Source organism: Apium graveolens, chromosome 1, assembly GCF_009905375.1.
Source record: "Apium graveolens cultivar Ventura chromosome 1, ASM990537v1, whole genome shotgun sequence".
Classification (NCBI taxonomy): domain Eukaryota; kingdom Viridiplantae; phylum Streptophyta; class Magnoliopsida; order Apiales; family Apiaceae; genus Apium; species Apium graveolens.
Window position 1 is genome coordinate 103,423,687 of NC_133647.1, and position 17,692 is coordinate 103,441,378.

General features: G+C 39.1%; 1 non-coding gene across 1 annotated transcript; it reads left to right on the plus strand.

Annotated features, from left to right (window-relative positions):
* Positions 1-2,025: 2,025 nt before the first annotated feature.
* LOC141682840 (small nucleolar RNA R71) lies at positions 2,026-2,132 on the plus strand. The gene has a single exon (XR_012559970.1). It is a non-coding gene; the product is annotated as a small nucleolar RNA R71 (small nucleolar RNA).
* Positions 2,133-17,692: the final 15,560 nt, after the last annotated feature.

Sequence of the window (17,692 nt, forward strand, 5' to 3'; positions counted from 1 at the left end):
TATGCAGACACGCTCGCTAGAGTACCTGAAACATGACAAGGAAAAGTGTAGGTAAGTAATAATGTCCCAGTCAATGAACTTTAATGATCACTGATGAAAAACACATAAAATAAAAGTTAACACCGAGTCGCCGGCAGCGGCGCCAAAAACTTGTTAGAGCTAAAACACGCGCTAATAATTCACGCAAGTATACGTGTCGCAAGTAATATAGAATTCTTTCTAGTTCGATCCCCACAGAGACTGGTTTAGGTTAATTTTGTGGCTTATGCACTTATGCAACAATGATATGGCTATTATTCAATGCTAAGACAAATAACAAATTGGGTTGATTATACTAAGATGAACTATGAGCTTATACTAAAGAACATAACTAAGAGATTAAGAGAGTTGAATACTATATGACACAAACATGGGATTATAACTTCATTAAATACTTCATTCAATAGCCTTTTTGTTCTTAACCTTAGCATGTAATGGTGATGACACTAATCAGATAACACGAAACTGATAAACGCCAACTTTCGTTGCATGAATAACATACTACTAGACATCCACAAAAGAGATAGAAGCTGAATAGACACCAATTATATTGAGACCCTATATGTCTATAGAATTTGACAACATAATGGTTTAATGAGCAAGTTATCTATCGTGATTATATAGGGCAAGTAAGATTGTTAAAATTACCTACTAATCATGCATAACAAATACATGAACCTATGCTAGCATGGAAAGTTCTAAATCCTTAAATTTACTTTCGCTTCATTAAATATTAACACACTATATTATAAGTTTGTGATGCTCAAAATACGAATAAGCACAACCAATACTAGGTTATCATACAATCACCACACCTAAGGTATCGAAATAATTTAACTAAAGAAATCCATAAATAAATCCGCTAGAACCCAACGATAATGATTAACCCATAATTGGACTCATAATCAACGTGGATTCCGATGAAATCATGGTATAATAAACATAGTCTTTATACTGAATAAATTATGAACCAAGTACGAAACACGAGTATAGGTTCACGAATAAGAAAACTAGCATCCAAAGTTACAACTTAAAACAAAGAATCACAAGTATAAACTATATCATCTTCGCCTTGGTTCAGTTGTGCTCTGTGGTCTTCTTACGGCTTCTCCTTGAGCTCTGGTACGTCTTGATATGAAAACGACCTTAAGTTATGTTTATATAGCAGCCCATGCAAAGCAGAAGTCTAACAAATCAAAATTCCATGAGAAACAGGATTTAAATTCTCCGACCTAGCGCGGCCGCACGCTTGACCAGCGCGGGCGCGCTGTGTTTCTGTTCTTTGGGCGCAGGCGCGCGCTATCACAGCGTGGGCGCGCCGACTCTCTGGAGAAACTTCTGATTTCTTCTTTTCTTGCTGATTTGAGTTGGTCTTTTCATGAGCCTTTATTCTAGACACCATCCTAACACCATATCAGCATCAAATCAATGCCAATTCACCTGTATTCTTGATAAATGCCTGAAATGCAGAAAACACTACAGAACACATTAAAAACACCAACAACTTCAGTACAAAAACACCAATTCAAATCTTTATGGAGCGTTATAAAGTGTCATAAATGCCACTCAACATGTACCGCATTTTGATTGTTGCTCAAGCTAAAGTCAGGATGATTGCAGTTGTTGGGATGATAAGTGGCTGAAGCTTGCTGTTGCGACCTCTGAAAGTTGCTCACAAACTAAGCTGATTCTCTAGAAATAGCACACTGCTCAGTCTCATGTGCCCCGCACAAAGCTCACAAACACTAGTGATCTGATTAACACAATAATTAGCCAAAGAGTCCACTTTTATTGTCAAAACTTGAAATTGAGCAGCTATAGCAGTAGCTTATGGGCCAAAAGCTATAATGAAGCTTATGAGTTGATTGAGCTAATGGCAACTAATGAATACCAGAATTCTGGACTCCACCAGACGCTGCATCGAGCATTGGTCTAGACTGTGCGCCTAAAACATTATAGAAACATTTTATGATCATCCAATCAGGCATGCCATGGTGTGGGCACTTCCTTAGAATCTCCTTGTAGCGATCCCAAGCCTCACATAAAGATTCTCCAGATTGCTGTGCAAACTGAGTAAGAGCATTCCTTATTGCAGCCGTCTTTGCCATAGGAAATAATTTAGTGAGAAACTTCTGAGCAAGATCCTCCCATATAGTAATAGAACCTGCTGGTAGAGAATGTAACCAACACTTAGCCTTATCCCTCAGAGAGAATGGGAAAAGTCTCAGCTTGATAGCATCTTCAGTCACCCCATTGAACTTAAAAGTGTCGTAGATCTCGATAAAATCACCTGAATCGTGCTCGACTTAATCTCAATGGTGTTAGCCGAGATGGAAGGCCTGATAATGCTTGACTAAATATCATTGATCTTAGGCTGAGAATAGTCCATCACTAATAAAGCTGGTTCCTCAACTTTCTCTTCTTCCTCTAGTTTCTCTTCGTCCTCAACTTTCTCTTCTTCCTCAAAAACTTGCCGATGAACCACAAGTTCTTCCTCGGCTTGATCTAGAGTTCTCTTACGAGATCGCAAACGCGTATGCATACACGCTCGCTAGAGTACCTGAAACACGCAAAAGAAACAAATAAGTGACAATATCCGAGTCAATGAACTCTAACGATCACTGATGACAAACACATAAACTAAAAATTAACACCGAGTCCCCGGCAGCGGAGCCAAAAACATGTTAGGGCTAGAACACGCGCTAATTATTAACGCAAGTATATGCGTTCACAAGTAATATAGAATTCTTTCTAGTTTGTTCCCACATAGACTGGTTTAGGTTAACTTTTTGATTTATGCGTTTATACAACAATGATATGGTTATTATTCAATGCTAAGACGAATAACAAGTTGGTTTTGTTGAGAACTAATATACTAATTAACATGCAATTAAATAAGAGAACAAAGGGTTTGATTAATATATGAGACAAACATGGGATTCTAACTTCATTAAATACTTCTTTCAAAGCCTTCTTTTTCTTAACCTTAGCATGCAATGGTGATGACACTAACCAGATAACACAAAACTGCTAAACACCAACTTTCGTTGCACGAATAACATACTAGCACACATCCACAAAAGAGATAGAAGCTGAATAGACACCAATTATGTTGAGACCCTATATGTCTAGAGAATTTGACAACACAAAGGTTTAATGTGCAAGTTATCTATTTTGATTACATAGGGCAAGTAAGATGATTAAAATTACCTACGAATCATGCATAACAAATACATGAACCTATGCTAGCATTGCAAGTTCTGAACTTCTAAATTCACTGTCGCTTCATTAGAGATTAACAAGCTATCTTATATGTTCGCGACGCACATAAGACGAATAAGCACAACCTATACTAGGTTATCATACAACCACCACACACTAAGATATCAAAACAAGATTAACTATTGAAATTCATAAATAAATCCGCTAGAACCCCACGATAACGATTAGCCCATAATCGGATTCATCATCAACGTGGGTTCCGATGAAAGAATGGTATAATAAACATAGTATTTATACTGAATAAATAAACCAAGTACGTGAAACAAGAGTATTGGTTCGATGAATAAGAAAACTAGCATCAAAGATTACAACTTAGAATAAAGAATCACAAGAATAAACTAGATCCTCTTCGCCTTCGTTCATTTGTGCTATAAGGTCTTCTTATGCCTTCTCCTTAAGCTCTAGTACTTCTTGTTTTTAAAAATGATCAGAAGTTATGTATATATAGCAGCCCATGTAGATTAGAAATCCAACAGATCAAAATCACAAGAGAATCAGGATTCTGGAATTCCGACCCGGCGCGGTCGCGCGCTTGACCGGCGCGGGCGCTGCACTTCTGCCATTATTAGGGCGAAAACACGCACTAATAATACACGCAAGTATACGCGTTCGCAAGTAATATAGAATACTTTCTAGTTCATTCCCATAGATACTCAGACTAATTATTGTTTAATTAAACTCACTCACCAATGTATGATTACTTCTCAATGTTAAGACACTAACACTTAGAATTGTTGACTAAATATTAACTACAATTAACTATTTAATTAATCACTTAAATAACACTTCAATTAACAATATTAAAACACTCAAGAGATCATAACTTCATTACTACTTCCTTCAATAGTTATTGTTATTACCCTTAGCATGCAACAGTGATGATATTAATCGAATAACACGAAACTGATAAAAGCCAACTTTTATTGTACTAATACCATTCTACCAAGCATCCACAATTAAGATTGAAGTTGAATATGCATCAATTATGTTGAGTTCCTATATGTCTACAGAAATTGACAACATAACGATTTAAGCACAAGTTATTCCTTTTGATTACACAGGGCAATTAAAACTATTAGAGTTACCCACTAATCATGCACATCATACATGAACCTATGCTAGCATGGCAAGTTCTAAATCTCAAGATCCACCGTCGCTTCACAAGAGATTAACACCCTATCTTATATGTTCACGACGCACATAAGACGAATACGCACAACCAATACTAGATATCATACAATCATCACACACTAAGGTATTAAACAATTAACTAAAGAATTCCATAGTAAATCCGTTACGACCCCATGATCACGATTAGCCCATAATAGCTCTTATCGTCATCATGGGTTCATATGAAATCATGATAAACAAACACAAAAGAATAATAACTAAACTAATTATATTAAACCAGAGTACGTCACAAGAGTAATTAGGTTCAAAGCAAGAAAACTAGCATCCAACGTTATAACAAAATAAAGAATCACAAGAAAATATGCTTCCTCTTCGTTGCTGTGTGCTAAAACGGTCATCTTCCTTATCTCCTTCGCTCCTTGCTTAATACCACGATCCCCCTTTGTGAAAACGTCTCCAAATCTACTTATATAATAGTCCCATAAAACTCAGATTACATAGAAGTTGGAAGCCAAACAGAAGTAGAAGTCTTAAAATAATTATTTAATTTCCCGACCCTGCGCGGCCGCTCAGCATAGCTGAGCGGGCGCTCAGCTTTCTGCGCAGCCGCTCAGCATAGCTGAGTGGGCGCTCAGGACCCTACTGGATTTTTCCTGAGTTTGCTCCATTTCTTCACCGTAATCTGCCCTTTTCTTTCCTCTCACAATGGTGAACACATGCCAAGGCTTATTCTTGATGATTACTCCTCCGAAATGCAACTAATACCCTAAAATGCATAAACACTAGAAAAACGCATCAAATACACAAAATACTTGATTTCAAGGCACCAACTTAAGCCATTTTAAGACGTTCTAAGTGGTATAAAATACCACTTATCACACCCCCAAACTTAAATCGATGTTTGTCCTCAAGCGTCACAGACTAAAAAATAAATAAAAACATGCATGAATGCAATCTATATGAAATGCAGCGATCCCCCTTACTACAAACTAACCAACCAATTTTCAACATATCAACAAATGCAGTTAGGCGATCAAAGATCAATCAAATCATGCAAACGAACATACAACCAGAAACGTGGTGTGTGCTGATGCTTAACAGATATGCTTCGGAACTAGATCAATTATTATGACTCAACTATCCTCAAGGAAATCATATGATTATACATAGAATAAAAATTCTAGGCACAAAGTGACTTATAACACTACAAAAATTCTGGAGCTTATTACGGAATCATGCTTTTTATTCACACAAATAATGCTTATTTGACCGTGCAATGAGTGAGGTCCACAAAAGACTTATACAATGGTATCCATGTAGCGAGCGTTAGGTTAGTGGATCCCAGACTCTAAACGCTTTAGGTCACTAGCACAAAGTCCCCTAAGAACTTAATAACTCGAATACCAAAGAGCCCACTCCTGATCAATTATGCATAAACACATACTTCTCTTTTTTTTTCTCTTTTTTTCTTCTTTTTTTTCTCTTTTTTTTTTAAAATTTCTGAGCAAGTGCGTTTCGCTCCATCTTGCTCAACCCTAGACTACTCGCATAACATGTGAGCCGGCTACTAGCCAATTGACGCCTAACCACAACTAGCAACAAATTCCATTTTTACTCCATTTTTTCTTTTTCACGCCTTTATCACTAAGAACCTATTATCAAATTCTAAGCATAATAAATAGATTAACCTTGAAAATAATCAGATTATAATAACAATCTAGTCCTTAAGCATTCCCTAAGACTTAGTGAAAATACAAGTGCTTCTAGCATGCATATCAACCTACACGACTCAATATCACTTTAATGCTATCACTACACTTGCATCAATATCACAAATTAGTCGATAAATCATCGCAAAAGGGATCATGGCATATGCATGAGCTATATGATATGACAAACAAATGACAAACAAATAAAGCTATATAAAAAAACTATATGGCAAAAATTATGCAACTATATGAACTAATTATCATGAATATACAGCTATATGACACACACAAAATATTCCTTAACTACCACCCCCAAACTTAAAATCTTCACTATCCCCAGTGAAGGTAGTAGAAAGGAACACAGGGTATACCTACTCGGAGTCATCATCATCATTGTCACCCTCAGTGGGTGGAGAATCAGGCGGCGGGTATGCAGAGTCCTCACCAAAAATTGGCCACTGGATATCAGCTCCAAGGCCCCGAAAAGCAGTCCCTAATGCAAGGGTGAGCTCCTGAGCAAACCTGCTCTGTGTCTCGTACATGACATCCATCCGCCGTGAAAGCCTCCTATACTGGGCATCAGCCATCCCAGCACCCTCCTGAGCACTCGAAGAACCAGCCTCATCACGCCTAGGCCTAGCCATAGTAGCACCTCGTGCTGGACGCCCTTCTGGAAGACGATAACCCAGCCCATGCTCCTCAGGCTCACCACCGGTCCACTCCTGCATCCCATTCAGAGTCCCAGAATCAATAGGAGCGGCCGACATCTGCAACTGCTCATGAGACGGCCAGTTCACTCCCACTACTCGGCAAAGCTTCGTGACCGTGGATGCATAAGGGATGTTCATGTGCTTAGCTCCCCTCAAAAACTTCAGAATTCCTTGGTAGATAAACTCACCAAGGTCCACATAGTACTCCTCATTAAGAATTCCCCACAACAACTGTGCTCTCTCAACTATGACCTCATGTGCATGCGAAGAAGGCAGAATATTAGCATAAATAAACGCATTCCATGCACGGGCATACCTGTTTATAGCGATCTCCGGGAAGTGATGATACTCATTAGTGCTGGTCTTGAAGGTCCAAACTGTGCCCGGCCTATAGAGAGTAGCACAAATCAAATCCAAGTCGAAATCCTCAGCAGTCTTCTCATTTCAGTTCTCCTCCTCGGGCTTCCTCTCTCGCTGCCAAATCACACGGCGAATCACCGCTGGGTGATAATCAACCGTCAGCCCTCGGACCACAGAAAACCCATTCTTCTCGGCCTTCGCGTTCGCATAGAACTTGCAAACCACGCTCATCGGCACTGCTTCGGGCGACTCACAAAAAGCTATCCACCCCTTCTCTGTAATCATAGGTAGCAACTCACCATCCCTCCCCGATGGTAAAAATCCTCTCTCCTTCAGAATCGGCTTCCCCAAAAGCCTAGTGTACACCTCCTCCGCAGCTCTATCATCCAACCGAGGCCTCGCAGCAGTACCCCTCGATGAATCAGCAGTAGGGACTGTGCTACTGCTATCAATAGTTCTTGCTCTCTTGGGTGCCATTGAATCTGTATAAAAGTGTTAAGAACTGTGTTTTTGTGTTTGGGAGAGAGTTTGAGTGTAGAAGGTTTGTGGGAGATATGTAGGATATGTGTATGTATATATAGGGTGTGGATTATGTTAAAATTAGATTAGGAGTGGGGTTGAGGGATAAAATTATGGGGTAATGGGAAAAGAAATCGTGGGTTTATGGGCTGTGTTTTATTTTTTTTGATTTTCTGATTTTTTTGTATTTTTATGAACTGTAAAAAAAATTCTGGCGGCCGACCCTTGAGCGCTTGCTCAGCAGAGCTGAGCGGGCGCTCAGGGGGTTACTGGAAAAAAAATTTCAGTCCCGTTTTTCTGATTTTTTTATGGTTTTCGATAGGTTATTAACTTCTAAGGGTTCCTATAACAACAAATCATGGGTTGCCTCCCATACAGCGCTTCTTTTTCGTCATTAGCTTGACGTTATGTACCTTCTTTAAGTTGACAATAAAATGGCACTAACCACTTCTCGGTTTGCCATGTCCCCATAGTAGTGCTTCAAACGCTGACCATTAACCTTGAATGCTTGGTCCGGATCATTCTCAAAAATTTCCACCGCTCCATGTGGAAACACAGTTTTGACAATAAAAGGTCCAGACCACCTTGATTTCAACTTTTCAGGAAAAAGTCGGAGACGAGAGTTGAATAAGAGAACTTGTTGCCCCGGCACGAACAACTTAGGATGTAGCTTCCTATCGTGCCACCTCTTCACCTTTTCCTTGTACATTTTATTATTCTCGTATGCTTGAAGTCAGAATTCATCAAGTTCATTAAGCTGAAGCATTCTCTTCTTACCAGCTGCATCTAGATCCAGGTTCAACTTTTTCAACGCCCAGTAGGCCTTATGCTCAAGCTCCGCAGGTAAATGACATCCCTTACCGTACACCAGCTGAAACGGGGACATACCAAGTGGAGTTTTGTATGCTGTTCTGTAAGCCCAAACAGCTTCATCGATCTTTAAAGACCAATCCTTCCTTGACAGACAAACAACCTTCTCTAGAATGCGCTTGATCTCTCTGTTAGACACTTCCGCTTGACCATTTGTTTACGGATGATAGGCAGTAGCAACTCGATGATTCACATTATAACGCTGCATCATAGAAGTGAACTTACGGTTGCAGAAATGCGACCCTTCATCACTTATGATTACCCGAGGTGTTCCAAACCTTGTGAAAATCTGCTTATGAAGAAAATTCAATACTGCTTTTGCATCATTTGTCGGTAGAGCTTTGACTTCTACCCATTTTGAGACATAATCGACTGCCAGCAAGATGTATTGATTATTGCAGAACGAGACAAAAGGCCCCATGAAATCGATTCCCCAAACATCAAAGACCTCGACTTCAAGCATCACATTTAACGGCATCTCATCCTTTCTCGTCAAATTTTCCACTCTTTGGCAACGATCACACCTTAAAACAAACTGATGAGCATCCTTAAACAAAATAGGCCAGAAAAAACCTGCTTGCAGAATACGAGCTGCCGTCTTCTCACCACCATAGTGTCCACCATAAATTGTGGAGTGGCAGTCTCGTAATATCCCCTCCGTCTCACAGAACGGGATACATCTCCTGATGATCTGGTCAGCTCCCTGTCTAAACAAATATGGTTCATCCCACATATACCACTTCACCTCATACAGAAACTTCTTCTTTTGAGCTGAGGTCAAATTAGGAGGCATTATATTGCTGACAAGATAGTTTACAATATCTGCAAACCATGGCTCTTCCTCCTGAACTGCGAACAACTGCTCATCCGGAAAAGATTCGTTGATCAATGTCTTATCTTGTGAAGTAGACTCAGGATTCTCCAACCTAGAGAGATGGTCAGCTACTTGATTCTCAGTACATTTTCGATCCTTGATCTCTAACTCAAATTCCTGAAGTAAGAGCACCCAACGAATGAGTCTCGGCTTCGAATCCTTCTTGGAAACCAAATAGCGAATGGCCGCATGATCAGTGAATACTTTCACTTTTGTCCCAAGCAGATAAGATCAAAATTTCTCGAAACCAAAGACTATAGCCAAGAGCTCCTTCTTAGTAGTGGTGTAGTTCATTTGGGCCTCATTTAAGGTCTTACTAGTATAGTAGACCACATGAAAGAGATTATTTTTGCGCTGTCCAAGAACTGCACCTACCGCATAATCACTCGCACCACACATCATCTCAAACGGCTCTGTCCAATCTGGTGCTGTAATAACTGGTGCAGTGATCAAACTCTTTTTGAGAGTCTCGAATGCAATTAAACATTCATCATCAAATTTGAAAGGCACATCTTTCTCAAGCAAGTTGCACAATGGCTTAGATATCTTTGAAAAGTCCTTGATGAACCGCCGATAAAAACCCGCATGACCAAGAAAACTACGGATTCCTTTCACAGAAATAGGTGGTGGAAGATTTTCAATGACTCCCACCTTGGCCTTGTCCACCTCCAGACCCTTGCTGGAGACCTTATGCCCGAGAATAATGCCTTCACGCACCATAAAATGACATTTCTCCCAATTGAGCACCAAATTAGTTTCCACGCACCTTTTGAGCACGACACGAAGATTATTCAAACATTCATCATACGAATGTCCACAGACGGAGAAGTCATCCATGAACACCTCGACATTATTTCCAATCATGTCAGAGAATATCGCCATCATACATCTCTGAAAAGTGGCCAGTGCGCCACATAACCCAAATGAAACTCTGCGAAAAGCAAATGTTCCAAATGGACAAGTGAAGGTAGTCTTTTCCTGATCCTCTGGTGCAATACAAATCTGATTATACCCTGAATAGCCATCCAGAAGACAATAATACTCTTGGCCAGCCAATCTGTCAAGCATCTGATCAATGAATAGAAGAGGGAAGTGATCCTTCCTCGTGGCTTTGTTCAACTTTCGATAATCCATGCATACTCTCCATCCTGTAACTGTTCGAGTGGGGATGAGATCGTTCTTCTCATTTGCTATCACAGTAATACCTCCTTTCTTAGGCACACATTGTACGGGGCTCACCCAAGAACTGTCAGAAATAGGATAAATGATGCCTACATCTAGACATTTCAGGATTTCTTTCTTCACCACCTCTTTCATGATAGGATTAAGTCTGCGCTGCTGCTCAACAGTTGGCTTACTACCCTCTTCTAGCAGAATCTTATGCATACAATATGAAGGGCTGATCCCTTTGATATCTGCTATGGTCCATCCAATAGCTGATTTGAATTCTCTCAAAATCCTTAAGAGTTTATCTTCCTCACTACCTGAAAGGTCAGATGTAATAATAACAGGTAAAGTAGATGCATTACCTAAAAAAGCATACCTCAAGTGTTCAGGTAATGGCTTGAGCTCCAAGGTAGGTGCTTCCTCTATTGATGGTTTGAGCTTTCCTTCAGCATTCTTGAGGTCAGAAGTACCAAGAGATTCAAATGGCTTGTCCATCTTTCGCTTCCAGGGAGAAGCATTCAGATATTGTAATTGCTCGTTTCCATCTTCATCATCACTGTCAAAATCCCCCACTAAGGCCTTTTCCAATGCATCAGACATTAGCATATGATCGAGTTTTGAAGTAACCGCATAATCAATCACATCCACTTTTAAGCACTCCTCATCTTCTATAGGGAATTTCATTGCCTTGAATACATTGAAGGTCACATCCTGATCCTGTACCCGCATAGTAAGTTCACCTTTCTGCACATCTATCAAGGTACGGCCTGTAGCCAAGAAAGGTCTTCCCAAGATTATGGGAATCTTCTTATCTTCCTCAAAATCCAGAATAACAAAATCTGCAGGAAAGAAGAGCTTATCCACCTTGACTAGCACTTCCTCCACTATGCCCTTTGGGTAAGTAATAGAACGATCAGCCAATTGTAGAGACATGTATGTGGGTTTTGGATCAGGCAAATCCAACTTTTTAAAGATCGACAACGGCATCAGATTGATGCTTGCTCCCAAATCACAAAGGCACTTGTCAAAAGTCAACTTGCCAATGGTGCAAGGAATGGTGAAGCTACCTGGATCTTTAAGCTTTGGAGGTAATTTTTGCTGCAGAACAGCGTTGCATTCTTCCGTTAGAGCAACAGTCTCAAGGTCATCCAGTTTCACCTTCCTTGAAATAATACTCTTCATAAACTTCACATAACTAGGCATTTGCTCCAGAGCCTCAGCGAAAGGTATATTGATGTGAAGTTTCTTGAACACCTCCAGAAACTTACCGAACTGTTTATCCAGCTTTTGTTGCTGCAATCTCTTAGGGAAAGGTGGTGGAGGATAGAGCTGTTTCTCCCTTGTATTACTCTCAGGAAGAGTGTGTTCAACAGTAGTCTTCCTTGGTTCCGCCGCTTTCCCCTTTTGCTTAGCTTCTTCATCTCTAACTTCGGCTTCTCCTTCTTTTGCCTTTTCAGCATCAGCAACTTTCCCAGACCTTAAGGTAATAGCCTTGACTTGCTCTTTAGCTTCCTTCCTGCCTGGTACTTCCGTGTCACTGGGAAGTGTGCCAGGTTGATGATTGAGCACTGCATTGGCTATTTGACCGATTTGATTTTCCAAGGTCTTGATAGAAACCTCCTGACTCTTGCATAACATCTTAAGTTCCTCAAAATCAGCACTAGTAGGTGCAGCTGCACTTCCCTGTTGAGGATATGATTGCCTTTGAGCATACTGTTGTGGTTGCAGGAATCCAGGTGGATTAAACTGTTTACTCACACCTTGCTGATATGGTGGCTGAATAGCATTCTGATTATTACCCCAGCTGAAATTTGGATGATTTCTGTTGTTAGGATGATAAGTAGCTGGTACAGGCTGCTGTTGTCACTGATAGTTATTCACATACTGAACAGATTCGTTGATAAGAGAACACTGATCCGTAGCATGAGAACCTGCACAAAGCTCACAGACCATAGCTATTTGATTAACTCCATATGTAGCTAGAGAATCAACCTTCATCGACAGCGCTTGGAGCTGCGCTGCAATAGCGGTGGCTGCATCGACTTCCAGAATACCTGCTACCTTCCCAGGCATCATGCTCTGAGTTGGGTTTTGATGCTCATTTGCAGCCATAGTCTCGATTAGATTATAACCCTCAGTATAGCTTTTGGCCCATAAGGCGCCTCCAGCTGCTGCATCGAGCATGGGCCGAGATTGGGCCCCCAAACCATTATAAAAACCAGTGATCACCATCCAATCGGGCATTCCATAATGTGGACACTTTCTCAATATTTCCTTGTAGCATTCCCAAGCTTCGCACATAGATTCTGTAGGTTGTTGCGCAAACTGAGTAAGAGCACTCCTCATAGCAGCAGTTTTTGCCATCGGATAAAACTTTACCAGAAACTTTTGCGCAAGATCTTGCCAAGTAGTGATGGACCCAGCTGGTTCAGAATGTAACCAGTCCTTAGCTTTGTCCCTCAGTGAGAATGGGAAAAGCCTCAGCTTGATAGCCTCATCAGTCACGCCATTATACTTGAAAGTGCTGCAGATCTCGACAAAATTCCTTATGTGCATGTTGGGATCTTTAGTCCCAGCTCCTCCAAAAGAAACAGAATTCTGCACCATCTGAATAGTGCCCGGCTTGATTTCAAAGGTGTTAGCTTGAATAGCCGGATGAAGAATGCTTGACTGAATGTCATCAATTTTAGGCCGAGAAAAGTCCATAAGAGCTGGATCAGCCTGAACAATACGATCACCCACGATTACTGGTTCTTTCTGCTCAGTTCCTGAATCCGAATCTTCAAAATCTATCTTCTCCGGAATATCAAGAACTTCGCATATCTCCTCAACTGTATCTAAAGTCCTCTTGCGAGTACGAGAACGAGTTTGCATAAACGCTCGCTAAAGTACCTGAAACACAACCAGAAATAATAAGTAACAACTACGTCCTAATCACTGAGTCCTAACGACCAATGATGGTAAGTACATGTTAGGTCCCAATGTGTTTGTAGAAGGGGGGTTGAATACAAACAGTACCGAATAATCGAATTAAATGCGGAATAAAAAATGTGAAACAAAATTCAAGTTAAATAAAAATATTATTAAACTTGAAAGGTGTTACAACAACTGTATCGATTACAAGGAATTAATCTCAAATCAATTATCACAAATCTAGAATAAATTCGACATGAACTTTTTCTATTTTTGTAATAAAAAGATTCAAATGCTAAACGCAATTTGAGATTAAGTTCTAGGGATTTTGATCCGCTAGATTGTTACACAAGAACAAGATAAATAATTCTAGTGGTTTGGATTTAACTTTACAATCTAAAATTTTGATCTTGAATTAAGCAGATGAAAAATGAAATGTTTTGCTTTTGCATCTGCTGTGTTCTTGACTTGTTTGTTGGATGATTGACTTCTGTTGCTTCTATTGTTTAAATAATAAAACAACCACCTGATTTGTTGGCAAGACAATCCTTTTAGCTCAGCAAGACAATCCATTGAGCTAGCAAGACAATCCATTGAGCTAGCAAGACTTTCGGTGAGACTATTGATTGAACTAGCAAGACAATCAGAATGAACTGGCAAGACAATCCTCCTCCCAGTGTAACTTTCGGTATGACAATTGAAATGACTTGGCATGCCAATCGGTATGACAATCCAGATTGTCATGCTAGTTCATTTTCAATTGTCTTGCTGATTTAAACTGATTTTAATCCAAAAACAATTCTGAAAAATCTTAATATTAATTCAGAATTAATTAATTAATTAATTCAATTAATAAATAAATTAATCTTTGCAAATATAATTTATTTTCTTAATTAAATTATATGACTTAATTAATTAATAGAGAATTAATACTAATCTTGAGCAGCAACCATTCTTCTGAAAATCTTCTGATAATCACAGTCAATTATGAATCAATTCCACCACTTCAACATTGACACTCGATGTACTGTCTGGTTCATGAGTGACTAACTTCTGTGACGTTTCTTCATGTCTTGACTTTGATACTCTGATTTTCTTCAGATTAAATCCTTGTAATTAATGATACTTTGACGAGATCTCTGTCACTTGATTAAATCCACACTCTTGATTTATATCACTGAGGCATGATCAATTTCTTGAACTTCTTCCAGTGAATTAATTCCTCAAGTCTGTAGATGAACCTTGTTTCTAAATCCTTTGACAAATATTACTCTGTGAGATCTCTTTTGACGGTAGATCCACTATTTACTTATTACATTCTTATTTGAGTTGAGTTGAATCCTCGAATATACAAATAGGCTATGACATATGACTTACAATCTCCCCCTATTTGTTTGTTAGACAATAACACACAAATACCTAGAGGATAACTCAACTAACAAATAAGAAAAAGATATAAACAGAAATGCAAAGTAAATAGCAGAAAAGTTCTGGACTAGATTTAACATTTTCCAGATTCCAAGTAGATGTTCCTCTAGACTGAACATATCTTCAAGTAGTTCCATCTTCATTTGTACAACCACATTTCCTGTTGAGAAGCCCATATCTCTCTTGCTTCTCCCCCTATGAGAATCAACTGATTAAAAAAGATCACCTTCATTTACCACCTCTCCCGTACAATAGGATCCGCAGATAAAAGCCAATGGTACTCCCCTTTTGAAAATAGCTTCTTCCCTTACTAGAAAATCACCTTGTGTTTACCTCCTCTCCCGTACAATAGGATCCATAGTTACAAACAACAATGGTGTGGTGTAGTGTACATGTAGGATCTTTTTCCTCCTCCCTACTATTTCTCCCCCTTAGTTGAGGAATCCTCCAAACTATTACTTAAGCTTTTATCTCCCCCTTAAAGAAGGAATGCATGCCGTCGTCTGAAGGAGTTCTCATATTCACTTGGTTGGAAAAGAAATAACAAGTAGTTTCTCTTTCTTCCTCAATGTGAGTGTGTGATTCTGTTTAGTGTACCTCACATGAGTTTCGCTCTTCTCTCCACTCGTGTTTACACTCATTCTCACAAGTGTATCACTCTTCTCTCATAGCTCCATAATCCAGCTGTACCTGCAAGGAAAATCACCTGAGTCATCCTTAAGGAGGTCACAGATGGTGCAATAGGAGTTCGCAAATCCCCATCCTTGTGAAACTCGTCAGATGAATCTGAGTCATAATCTACAAGTTGCTAGTTTCTCTTTTAGGGTTCCAGATTTGAATTCTGGGAAGGTAAACAATGATCCAAAGAATTTAGCATAAAGATCAAAGTTCCCTTCTAATGCCTGTGAAGACATTTCCTTGTGACTCATCAGGTAATATCTGAATCATTGTCAACAAGTTGCCAATCTGCACCTATGTCAGATCCACTATCCGCAGATGCATCCAGGGGATTTAAGCCTGGGGAGGTAGACACTGACCACTGACATATGGCTTTTGGATCAGTATCCTCTCCTAACACCTGTAAAGGCAATTGGTCCATTAACGAACCTTAAACAATCGAATCTGACCTTAAAATGGTCGAAACTCTTGTTTTCGTCAACTCATCCTTTGTGTGTGTAACCTTCCCTTGTGCATCAAGAATTTTTTATGTTTGAAGTGGTGACACTACATCGGATGCCTTGGCCGACAGGCAAATTTCAATAGACGCACCCTGTTGAGAGAATGAATCTAGTAACTGTTTTTGTGCCTTTTCAGCCATTACATCTTTTTGAGAAGATGTATGGGGGCTAGCAGTTGTCTCGTTTTAAATACTACTCATCTATGTAGGAGACAGAGCTACTGGGTTGACTACATAACCTTCCTTATGTGGTGCACTAGGCACTATCTCCCTCACACTTATTCATACTACATTTAGTGGTAAGAGAGTGTTGGTTGGTTCTGTTTTTGTGTTTGTCTTTACAGTCTGGGATAGACGTTGTGGGTTTTCAACCTCATGACTGTCAATGAAAGAAAGTCATTGGAGACTGAACCTGTAACACAGAATATATGGTAATAGAGAGAAAATGATTTACAATAGTGATTTTAAAAGATTTTACATGAAATAAGAAATCACTAATGTAGAAAGAAGTTTGATTTTGTTTTTCAATATGAATGAGTTTTTGATAAAACATTGATTACTTAGTGTAAAGTCTAAGTAGTTCTCATTCATGTCAAAAGCTTACAAATATATGCAACATGATGTTAACAACATATCATTGACCGATACTTGTCAAGTACTTTAGATACTAATTGTTATGTTACATTAAATTTAAAAAAAATAAAATAAAAATAAAATAAATAAAAATAATAATACAATACAAATAGTAATAATAAAAACAAATATCAATGAATCAAATACCAAATATCTATCAACAAGATATCAGCATTCAATTTCATATATCATACAATATTTACAAATACAGAAAATACAAATAAAAACTTATATAAATATAGCAAAAATATAGAAACTATTTACAAGTTCAATGATAACATTACCAGCTTGCAAACAGCCATATCCGTCAGATAAACCTTTGCTGTTATCTCCAAAGGTAACCAGGGGGGCAACTTTCTCAATCCACATTTGATAGCAGGGCTCTATCTCCGGTCATATGTCTTGATGATCCACTGTCAAGAATCCACACTTCCAGTTTTACCTGTTTTAATGCCCTGCAACGCAAATGGATTAACCCTTCTTCGGAACCCAAACTTGGTTGGGCCCGACATACTTGTAGAACTGTCCTTTGTCAGGAAAAACAACATTTTTAATTTTAATTGTCTCAACTTTCTCAATGACTGAACATTTGACCTTGTAAACAGCCTTAACAAATTTCTGTTTAAGCTTAGGCACAAATGTCTCCTTTCTAGCCTTAGAAGGACTAGCAGTCTTAGACCTATCATGCTTCTTGTTATTCACATGCTGACGAGGAGTAGTCTTATCATTAGAAACATGCTTACCATTAAAATAAGCATACATCATATTAAAAGCACAAGACATACAATTAGAAACACCACATGCTTTATGAGAGTGATTAATAGCAGGCAATTTATGCATGGCAGACATGGCATTTTTGTTATCCAACTCATGTGTGTCT